Source organism: Erythrolamprus reginae, chromosome 5, assembly GCF_031021105.1.
Source record: "Erythrolamprus reginae isolate rEryReg1 chromosome 5, rEryReg1.hap1, whole genome shotgun sequence".
In the NCBI taxonomy this organism is placed as follows: Eukaryota; Metazoa; Chordata; class Lepidosauria; order Squamata; family Dipsadidae; genus Erythrolamprus; species Erythrolamprus reginae.
The window spans coordinates 55,623,583-55,636,134 of record NC_091954.1 but is presented as its reverse complement, the minus strand read 5'-3'; the positions used below and the strand labels follow the sequence as shown (position 1 = coordinate 55,636,134).

Genomic DNA, 12,552 nt, shown 5'->3' with positions numbered 1-12,552 from the left:
GTTATTTTTGTATTTATTCTGAAAAATTCCAGTAAATCAACTGCAGTATTAAAGTTGGATGCTCAACCTTTTTTGTTAATATTGCTGATGGTTTGAAATGTGAACTCAACTTAAAACTGGGTAGTTCCAATAGTATGTTAAATAACATCTTGATTCTATGTTAACTAGGGGACTTTCTTGTCTTTTTTTTTTTCAACAAATGGTGATAAATTCACAAGTTTATTACTTCTCTGCTGCTTAGTGGAATATATTGCAGAACCATAACAGAAAAGTTATCTTTCTTATCTCCAGTTTGTTTCATTATAACATCTGATGTTTTCTCTGGTCATTCCATTATGTTCTAAACAGGTCTGAGTGGTAGACAGTAGTAGCAGCTGCAATTTATTCCTATGTCATTCATTGAAGGATTAGATAGAATTTGTTAGGACTCTGTCCATAACTGTTGGGTTGGCAATATATTGGCTGCAGCTAGAGTTTATCGCTTATTTCTCTGAGTCACCCTCTCTGTTTCTCTTTGTCTGGCTATTCACTGTTAATGGCTACTCACTGTTAGGTTTGCTTTGCAATTCTCTGGATGCTTTGTATTGTAGTTATGTATTACACCTAAAATGTGTTTATGCTTGATATTTTTGTATGCCGATTATGACAAACACAATTCGTAAGAAAGACTTGTATTTGGTAATATTTGGATTATTATTCTCACTTATTATGTGTATCACTTTAGACTCTTTATCTGAATATGTTATTTCTATGAGTAAGTTAGTATAACTGTGTGTGGCTGAGTAATTATTCACAACTAATCTCAATCTGAACGTTTCTGTCTGTGGACAACCTTGGTAAACAAGGATTACACTGCTCATACAGATATTAATTAAGAATGCCAAAAATACATAAAAGATAAAATAGAAGCCTATTTTACTAATGGAACTTGGATAATGCTGCAGGAAACTACAACTTGTTTTAAATTTTATTTTATATTTTCATTAAACAGTTTTAATTTTTTGGGCTTTGTTTTTCTTTTTGTGTTTCTTGAGTGTGTACATATAAAGAAAATGCTATGAGGTCCACATTTAACCTTACAATGTTTGGTTGACTGTATAGGTTTGCTATAGTCAAAACATTAAAATATATTGTTTCTTTATAGGTTTATAGGTTAGATTGTTTATATGTAGATAATAGAATTTTTCCACTTACATTATATCATTTTAGAAATCACATTATCAAATCAGTTACTATTTGGGGTTTATTATATCTTCACTCTCTCTCTCTCTCTCTCTCTCACACACACACACACACACTCACTGACACACACCCACACACCCACACACACCTCAATATTTTATTCTGCATGGAAACTGTCCCAGCAAATTTTGGATTGCCTGTAACTCCTTCTTTCTTTCCCTTAGTTCACGAGTGTTAAACTTTTTGCATCACATTTATTTTATTTCTTTATTTTTATTTATTTCTTTGTCCAATACACAAATACATAGGAAGAAAAATAGACATGTAGTAATATATATAAGGGTAAAGTGAACTTAGAGGAGAGGATATATGAAAGAAAGAAAATATATACGATAAGTGAGAGAAAGGAAAGACAATTGGACAGGGGACGAAAGGCACACCAGTGCACTTATATACGCCCCTTACTGGCCTCTTAGGAACCTGGAGAGGTCAATCGTGGAGAGTCTAAAGGAGAAATGTTGGGGGTTAGGGGTTGACACAATTGAGTCCAGTAATGAGTTCCACGCTTTGATAACTCGATTATTGAAATCATATTTTTTACAGTCAAGTTTGGAGCGGTTCGTATTAAGTTTGAATCTGTTGCGTGCTCTTGTGTTGTTGCGGTTGAAGCTGAAGTAGTCATTGACCGGTAGGACGCTGCAGCATATGATCTTGTGGGCAATACTCAAATCATGTTTTAGGCGCCGTAGTTCTAGGCTTTCTAGGCCCAGGATTATTAGTCTATTTTCGTAGGATATTCTGTTTCGAGTGGAGGAGTGAAGGGCTCTTCTGGTGAAATATCTTTGGACATTTTCAAGGGTGTTGATGTCTGAGATGTGGTATGGGTTCCAGACAGATGAGCAGTAGACATCATTGCTGTCACATGATGTTTTGTGACTTTTTTCCCTTTGCAGATCTGGGGTGATCTGCATGTGACACATCTGGCCTGCGGACCGCCAGTTTGACATCCCTGCTATAGTTCATTCAATGGTAGAACAAACATAGTAATTTAAATTAATATATCTCCAATTCTAAGTCCTACTTGATCTATCTGAGAACCAGTGTCCTGCAAGAGATAAGTTGCTTTATAAATATATTCACTCATCAACCAACACTGGACCAGCTTGGTAGATTAAGTCCATAACTTTTAATAATGAGACTGCAAATAGTTTGATTTGGGCAGATTTGATTAAATTGTCTTAATAAAATATACACATCCTTGACTGTATGCATATTGGGAGCATTGATGTATACAGTATGTACAGCATACATCCTCAGAGAAGTGCTAACTTATTCCCTCGTATGTTCCAGGTTTTTTAAAATCCATTTATTTTTATAAATGTGTTTGTGCGCTATTAGAACACTTGTAATTGGTCTACATATTGGATAACTATTAATGCATAGTTCCAATGTAGGATCCATAATTCAAAGTTGCTTTTCCTTGCATGTTTTAAAAATATTGGTTGTTGATGACTTCTGACGATCTAAAAAAAAGTAACAGTAAAGAAAGCTACTTTGGTGTGTTAGTTAAGGCATTAGGCTAAATATCAGGAAACTCTGAGTTTTAGTTTCACCTTGGGCACAAACCCAGCTGCATGTAAGAAGGAATATTCTGCTCCATCTTAGTAAGCTATAAGACAGTAATGGCGAACCTATGGCACATGTGCCACAGATGGCATGCGGAGCCATATCTGAGGACACCCAAGGAGCTGCCCTATGTCAGCTCAAGCATGCATGCACGTGCTGGCCAGCTGATTTTTCGGCTGGGGGATGTCAAAAAACAGCCCAACAGGCGAACTGGCAGTTCATTTCTGAACGTCCGGTTGGGCCAATATTTGCTCTTTCCAGGTTTTGGGAGGCTTTCCTGAACCTTGGGACAATGAAAAACAGTCCAGTGAGCCTACTGGAAGTCTGGAGGTTTCAGTGAGGCCTGAGCACATGCGCAAGGGGGCAGTGCGGGGGTTATGCACATGCCATGGGGGGAGGGCATTGCATTTTGGATGCAGGCACGTGCGCTCACACTACCGCTTGCATGGGCACTGTTATGTATCCTCGGAGGATCTGATTGGGTAGAACCTCCCCTACGGCCATTGGTTGTTGTTAGGAAGCCTAGTTTTGGCAGGCATATTATAGTTACATGATTGGATGTTCTGTCAGCAAGTTGTTAGTATAAATAACCTGTCAAGTGGAGTTGCGGCTGAGTTTTTGCCACCCAATTCAATAAACCTGTTCTTGCTGTTACCTGCTCTCCAGGAGGTTTTCTTCCGACGTATTAGGCACCCTTTTGGCACCTGAGCCAAAAAAAGGTTCGCCATCACTGCAAGAGGGGCATAGATGAGTAAGAACAGACTTTGACTCAATCCTAGTTAAGTGGATAGTTGAATGGATATATAAATGGATAAGTGCTGAGTATTTGGGATCCTCACATCCATGAATTGAGTGATACTCTGCTTCTGGAACAGATGGCACGCTCATATTCAGAATTTGGTGAGGGTGGGAAATCGTCATGCTGAACTCCAGTATTGGCCAGGAAAAGCTTGGCATTACAGTATTCTAGCTTATGTGCCAGTTACATTTATCTCTTGTAGTCATGATTAGACATATCTGGTTCAACTATTAAAATACATTAGAGAGGTTACCCTGGAATCTGGAAGCTGTGATTGGTTAAGAATACAGTCATATATGACTAGGCTTCTAGGCATATTTCCTACATGGCATCACCTGTATACACCACATTTTTCGTAGTATAAGATGCATAGGAGTATAGGACGCACCTGGGGAAGGCCTGCCATCTTTGGCACTACTGGTGCATCTTCCGTGCCCGTCACGAGCATGTGCGCCCCCTTTGGCATGAGAAGCAAGCAAAATCCTGTGTGAAGATGCTCACTTAAGTGAGAATTTGGTGATTTTTGGTGAAATTTTTGCTTCCGCACATGTGCAAAAGCAAAAAATTGGCAAAAACCACTGAAATCTTGCTGACATGAGCATCTTCACACAAGATTTTGCTTGCTGTGTATGCGCAGAAGCCAAATCTTGTGCAGGAGCACGTGTGCGCGCATCAGGGGCATTCAGCTGCGCATGCACCCCAAAAATCACTACCAGAACATAGCACTTTACCTTTCCAATACAGGCCATCACTGGATACACCTTAATTTTGGGGGAGCAAAACAAGAAAAAAACCAATTCTGGGCATTTAACTGGTGTGAGTGAATTTTGGTGGTGATGTGTGCTGAACCTCTGGACAGTTTGTGCCCGAAGATCCAGGTTATTTCAATATCTTGATTACTATTTCAGGCTTTGTGCTGTCAGGTCAATCACTTTCCTCCCCATTCCAAAAACAAAGTGTGCAGAGACCAAACTTTGGGTTACTCCATTCATAGATACTCAGTGTTCTCCAAATTCTCACTTGTGTGAACATCTTCACACAGAGGCTGGCACATACCACCAAGAAAAACCATGGCCTCACGTGCATCATTTTGCCGGTTTAAAATTCCAAAAATTTCAATTCCGATCCAAGACAGGAGGGAAAAAGAAACATCTGCTATGTTTTGATCTCTGCACACTCCATTTTGGATTCAGGGACAGAAAGAAACATCTATGAATCTCCTGCTCTCCATCCCTAACCTCGGCATAGAAAAACACACCCCATCTGGATACATTTATAGTCATAGATGTTTCTCTCTGTCCCCAATTCCAAAAATGGAGACTAAAACATAGCATCGCAAAATGTGCATCATTTTGCCAGTTTAAAAATGCCTCATTCAAAAGGTTTCAATGCAGATTTAAGAAAGGAGGGAAAAGAAACATCTATGACGCTCTTGCTCTCCGTCCCTAACTCCGGCAGATTAAAAAATGTACCACAGATGGGGTGTGTTTTTCTATCTGCCGAAGTTAGGGATGGAGAGTAGAAGAATCATAGATGTTTCTGTCCTGATTTCAAAAACAGAGTGTTCAGAGACCAAAACATAGCATCATAGTTCAGGCGATGGGCGGCTCTGGCTGCATGCCTCATTTTTGGAATTGGGGAGGAAAGTGTTTTTGGGTTGCAGCGCTGGCCAGAGCCACCTATTGCCCACACATTTCCATTCCAAAAATGGGACATGAAGAGGCAAAGAAAGAGCATTGTGTTTCAGGTGGTCGGTGGTTCCATCCGCCACTGCAACCTGAAAACATTTTCCTCCTTGATTCTAAAAACAGGACGTGCAGCCGGCACTGCCTGCTGCCTGAAACACACAGTGCTCTTGGAATCAGGGAGGGGATCATGGGCCTACTGCCTGAAAACAGTTTCCTCCCCAGGCCGAGTGGTGAGTCACCTTGTCTTATGCCTCCTGTGTAGTGCCCACTTTGCCAACCGAGTCCCTACCTTCCCCTGGCTGTGAGTGGAAGTGAAGATCTGAAAACTACCGAACGGTGGAGGCTGGCGGGTGGGTGGGGCTACATTTGGAATATAAAACACACCCAATTTTTGACCCTCTTTTGGGGAATAAAAAAAAGCGTCTTATAATCTGAAAAATACAATAGTTACTCTTCCAATCACCCATTTTAGCAAGGTAGCATGCTGGAGTTCCCTTTCTAAAGAAATGTCTAGTTGGACTAAAGATATGTCAATTCTATTGCAGTGTCTACCCTTCTGAACCTTTCTTCTCTGACATTCAGAAAGCTTTAAACATTTCCTTGCATTCGGAATGAATAATAGATAAATCAATATTTGGGAGATTACATGTGAATTGATAGGTACAATTCTATATGATTGATATTTCATTTTGTTTGCTAGTTTTTGTCAATATTATTGACTTACATTTTAATTTGGACATTATTGTACTTTGGATTTTATTCATGTATGCTGTTTAGATCAGCATACACAACTGAACAGCCAATCAATTAAAAAAAATCCCCAAATGAATAACTAGCTAATTAGCCAACTAACTAATTTAAATAATATACATTAGTAAAATGTACATTAGTAAAATTTACTAATATACATTAGTAAAAATAGATAATAATTCCTATATTAAATAATAAAAAGTTGAATAATTTTAAAATGTTTGAAATAATATAAATTGAAGACATTTGAATATTGAGTAAGTACAGTAATACCTCGTCTTATGAACTTAATTGGTTCTGAAAGTAGGTTCGTAAGGCGAAAAGTTCGTAAGACGAAACATTGTTTCCCATAGGAAACAATGTAAAAGCGATTAATGCATGCAAAAAGAAAAAAATGCAAAATGGCGCTCTGCTGGGCGCCGCCGCCCAGCTGTCACCTTTTAAAACAGCCGGGGTGCTTCTCGGCATTCTCCTGAACCTGAACCCGAACTTTTCGGGTTCGGGAAGCCGCCGAGAAGCGCCGCCGCCCAGCTGTCACTTTCTGAAACATCCGGGGGGGGGGGGGCTTCTCGGCGTTCTCCCGAACGCCGAACCCGGAAGTTCGGGTTCGGGTTCCGGAAGCCGCCGAGAAGCGCCCGGCTGTTTCAGAAGGTTACAGCCGGGCAGCGCTGCTCAGCGGAGCGTCATTTGTGCGATTGGTGGCGGCGTTTTTGGCCGATCTGGAGGCTGGAAAGGAGGTGGGGAATCCCAATAGGGAATTCCATGGGTGGAGCTTTGACGTCAGGAAGACGTCCGACCAGTGGTGTTCAAAAAACTGCAGAGTATTTTTTTCATTAATATTTTTTGAAAACATGTGGTATAGCCTTTCTGCGAAAGTCGGACCCGTGAAAGTCAAGGGACCACTGTATAACTTAAACTTTTAAGTGATAGATCATGATATTTAAAATGTATACAGCCGGTGTTCACAATACAATAAAGCTTAATGCTATAACAGACACCTGCTCTATTGTACTATTAAAGCTCTAGACTTAAAATTAAAACACTAATAACCTGTATTGTGTTAATGACATTACTCTGATAGAAAGAAAAAAAATGATTTGGAATCTCTATTAATGAAAGGTAAGGGGCATGGCAGTAAGATTAAACAAGATCATATTAATAATAACACATACTGCTAGATTTAGAATTTACAATGAGCAATAGATAATTGCAATGACAATGAAATTGTGAATAATTTCTATTTTTAAGGATCAACTATCAAAAATAAAGAGAACAGAAGTCAAGAAATATGTTAGCATTTATTAGAGAAGCAGAGAAGGCTTTGGAAGAAAATATTCAGGTGCCCTGCCAAGTCTATTATAAAAATCAGAATTAAGCAGAAAACACTTTTGTATGTGATAGCTATGGTAGCAAAAGATGGACTTTTATAGAAACAGGGTAAAAAGGATATTGACACTTATGAACTGGGCTTGAAGAAATACTCTTGAGAACATCATAAAAAAACAAGAAAATCATAAATTAATCCAAAACACTTATCTAAAACAGAACTGACTATGTTTAAAGCACTTCATTGAAAGATTTACTTCTGTTGAGAGGCAGCAAAAAAAAGAAAAAAGAAATGTTCTGTTTCTATAATGAACATTAGTTATATCTAACTGGCCAACTTAGTGATGTTTAATTTGTGTGCATCAAATTTACCCTGAAGTACATTAAGTGATCCTATTGTTTCCTATATAAAGTTTCTTATAGTTGGAATAAGTTCTATATTAGTGGTTGATTTTTCTTGTCAACTGAAAAAAAACTTTCATATTATATTAAAGCAATCTTAATATAAAGTAGAATTCCTAATGATAAAAGTTAATGGTGCTATTCATAGAAATAAACGATAGATATATGTCTTTAATGAAAATTGTGTTCATGAGTTTATAATGAATATGAATTATATTACTTGAGAATATCACCTGAGTATTAAAGCTTCATATTAGCATTTAAATGATTCTAATCATTGCATAATAATATTTTTTTAAAGAATATATCATGTTTATTTTGGTAACAATTCTAGTTTAGAACAGAACAATGTCAGTAATAAAAAATAAAGGCAAAAATGAGCAATAACTCAACATCCCCCAAACAACCCTCTAAGTGAGATCTGATGTGGTAGCATAGTGACCTTCTGCTGGAATGTTTGGGGGGGGGGGGGGGAGAATAAAATTTTAATTGGACACAATTTGTTATCTCATTACAAATATGCAGTGAATATAAAATGTGACTGCAAGTGCTAATTAACTCTAACATTTAAGAGGTATTATTCACCCTAATATAGAAACATTAAATTTAATTTAAATTTTACATTGATCAAAATAGGATAAGGGACAATAAAACTTGAATATTGATATGGAAATACAAAAATAAACATAAATGTCTTGACTGATATATGAATTTCTAATTGTTTTCCAAAAATTGAAAAATACAAACGTACCATATTAATTTAATATCAGATCTAATAGCATAATAAAATGTAAAATAATAGCTATAATTCTAAGTTTTATAATTGTTCACATATTTTATAGCTAGATATTCAATATATTTTTTATGTCTTGAGTGATTGTAATCTTGAATGTGGTATCATTGAATTTATTAGCATCTCTGTTTTAATGCAAGTTTATGTAATATATGGTTCCCAACTAATTAGTGAAATGCATTGTAGTATTTATAATTTTATCCACATTTTTATTTTTATGCAGTTTTTTGCCCTAAAAGGACATCAAATTATGTATGCTGCATATAAAAATGCATATTTATTTATTTGTTTGTTTATTTGACAAGTATAATTTTCTTAAAAATTGAAGTAGAATCAATATAGAATAGAACAAAGGTTCTGTGAGTTAGTAGGCAGCTACATAAATTTTCTAAATAGATTTTAAAAATCTGCATAGAAATGAAGAAAAATGAAGAAAATGTATTTTTTTAATGTTTATTTCCATTCTACACACTGTTGAATAATATAAGCTTGAAGCTGTAGGGCTCAATTGCAAGTGATATCAAGCTTTACAGTACTTGTATCTGGCTTTTAAACAAAGCTGAAAAAGCATATCAGGGGATTTCATTTACTTTTTGCAAATTGGTCCATAAAAATACAATAATTATTGATAAAGAAAATAACATGTTTGATTATTTAATTTCTACAAGGTGCAGTATTTCATTATATTCCCTGACTGTGTCTACAAGTAAAAACGATGTTGACATTAGTAATTACTTGATTTCAAATATAAATATACGCTCACATTCATTATGAATTTTGCACAAGAAGTTAATGTCAGAGTTGGAATATAAAATGAGATCTGCATATGTGAATTAAGCATAAAAACCCTGTTTCTTTTGCAGATACATTTAGCTTTTGTATTTAATATGTGAAAGAAATATGGGAATTTAAGAAAGGGGAGGCATTGGGTTAGCCATGGCTATATGGTTTCTCAAAGCACCAATTAATCATGCACAGTGGGCAATTTTCATGGGCCTGAAAATTCTCAGCTGTGCAGTAGCCTTTGTTGTCAGGTAGACCAAGGTGATAAAGTACTGACAACAGGGTGAAGAATGATTAGGAACTACTGGTTTCAGACAACATGGTATGCAATGCAGTTTAAGAATAGAATTTGAAATGGAGGGCACTGAAGCAGTGCCATTTTAAAGTCCTTGACTAACCTTAGGAAAATAAACCTTAATAAAAGAAAGGGAACTAAAGCAAGGGTAAAAACAAACGAAAGTACCTGGATGTTCCTTATTCACAATCCCACAATGCCTTTTTATTTTAGCGTAATCGCTGGTAGGAAAATCAACTAATCTTAAACCTAATATATTAAGAATTATGTTGGTTGTTTTCTCTGAGAAAAAAGCAAGTTCTTCATTTTCAAAGTCATGCACAAACTGTAATGCGGAAATATCTCAGGCCATAGATATTTAGCTTTTCCTTTAGTTAAGTTTAGGAAACAACACTAAAATGTTATCTAGATGGAGTAGTTTTCATAGGAGTTAAAATTCTATAAAAATGGCATAACTGGAATTTCTGGATGAATAATGTGTCAAAGTCCAAATAGCAAGTGGACCAGTTTGCTCTGAATATAATTTCTGACATATATCACAGTCACAATCACTTTCTAAGGAGATCTGTGAGGGGGAGCAAACCGAGTGAAGTGAGTGAGTTTTGGCAGGCAGCAACTTGGTGTTAAAGAAACACTTCGTATTAGAAGAAAGAATAGGAGCAATCATTATGTCCTGACTTACTTAGATTGAATGGGCTAGGTGATTCTAGATAGAAAACAAGCTTCTATTCAAGTACTGTTAAACTCATGGCACACGGATCGGCTGTGTCACGAGCTGATGATGTCCACACCCAGTTTAGCAAAAGGGGGGAAGGTCCCTATCTGTCACATGACACTGATGTGACATGAATTTGAAATCCCTGTTCTACTGGGTTAACAGTTAAAAAGTTGTAGAGTTGTAGAATTAAAAAGTTGTAGATAACTTTATTTATTTATTTATTAGATTTGCATGCCGCCCGTCTCCGTAGACTCGGGGCGGCTAACAACAATAATAAAACAGCAAATGACAAATCTAATATTTAAAATAATTAAAAAATCCTTATTAAAAACCAAACGTACACACAAACATACCATGCATAAATTGAATAGGCCTAGGAGGAAAGGAATATCTCAATTCCCCCATGCCTGACGACAAAGGTGGGTTTTAAGGAGCTTGCGAAAGCCGAGGAGGGTGGGGGCAATTCTAATCTCTGGGAGGAGCTGGTTCCAGAGGGTTGGGGCCACCACAGAGAAGGCTCTTCCCCTGGGTCCCACCAAACGACATTGTTTAGTCGACGGGACCCGGAGAAGGCCAACTCTGTGGGATCTAACTGGTCGCTGGGATTCGTGCAGCAGAAGGCAGTCCCCGAGATATTCTGGTCCGATGCCATGAAGGGCTCACAATTCAAACCAACACTTTGAATTGTGACCTGAAACTGATCAGCAACCAATGCAGACTGCGGAGTGTTGGTGTAACATGGGCATGCCCATGATTGCTCTTGCAGCTGCATTCTGCACGACCTGAAGTTTTCGAACACTTTTCAAAGGTAGCCCCATGTAGAAAGTGTTACAGTAGTAAAGCCTCGAGGTAATGAGGGCATGAGTGACTGTGAGCAGTGACTCCCGGTCCAAATAGGACCACAACTGGTGCACCAGGCAAACCTGGGCAAACGCTCCCTCGCCACAGCTGAAAGATGTTTCTCTAATGTAAGCTGTGAATCGAGGAAGATGCCCAAGTTGCGGACCCTCTCTGAGGGGGTCAATGATTCCCCCCCCCCCCAGGGTGATGGGCAGACAGATGGGATTGTCCCTGGGAGGAAAAACCCATAGCCACTCCGTCTTATCAGGGTTGAGTTTGAGTCTATTGACACCCATCCAGACCCAAACAGCCTCCAAGCACCAGCACATCACATCCACTGCTTCATTGATTGGACATGGGGTGGAGATGTACAACTGGGTATCATCCGCATACTGATGATACCTCACCCCATGCTCTTGGATGATCTCGCCCAGCGGTTTCATGTAGATATTAAATAGCAGTGGGTAGAGGACCAACCCCTGAGGCACTCCACAAGGGAGAAGTTTAGAGGCCGACCTCTAACCCCCCACTAACACCGAATGTGACCGACCGGAGAAGTAGTAGGAGAACCACTGAAGAACAGTGCCTCCCACTCCCAACCTCTCCAGCCGGCGCAGAAGGATACCATGGTCAATGGTATCGAAAGCCGCTGGGAGGTCAAGAAGCACCAGGACAGAGGATAAACCCCTGTCCCGGGCCCACCAGAGATCATCCATCAACGCGACTAAAGCAATTTCCGTGCTGTAGCCAGGCCTGAATCCTGACTGCTGAGGGCCTAGATAATTGGCTTCTTCCAAGGACCGCTGGAGCGCCACCACCTTCTCAACGACCTTCCCCATAAAGGGAAGGTTGGACACTGGACAATAGTTGTTGGGAATGACTGGGTCCAGGGAAGGCTTCTTGAGGAGGGGGCGCACAAGTTCCTCCTTGTAGGGATCCGGAAAGGACCCCCTCCCCAAAGAAGTGTTGATAATCTCCTGGACCCAGCTCCGTGTCACCTACCTGTTGGCCAAGACCAGTCAGGAAGGACACAGATCCAGTAAACAGGTGGTGGAACTCACAGCTCAAATGGCCTTGTCCACTTCATCAGGTGTCACCAGATCAAACTCCTCCCAGACAGATGGACAAATACTGGCCCCAGTCACCTTGTGTTAAAGTCCTCGGCACTACTCTGCAAGGGCTCCCCAAATCCCCTCTGGTTAAGAAGAGAGTGGGTCATCCTAAACAGAGCGGCCAGGTGGGATTCCGCTGATGCAATCAAAGTGGCATGATACGCGCATCTTGCAACCTTGAGCGCCACTTTGTAAGTCTTAATAGGACTTACTCTTTCTCCATCGCTTCTCTAGACAT

General features: G+C 39.0%; 1 protein-coding gene across 2 annotated transcripts in view; it reads left to right on the top strand.

The window, feature by feature from the left end:
- Window positions 1-12,552, top strand: part of ATRNL1 (attractin like 1) — a 578,768-nt gene that overhangs the window by 251,820 nt on the left and 314,396 nt on the right. The window lies entirely within an intron of this gene.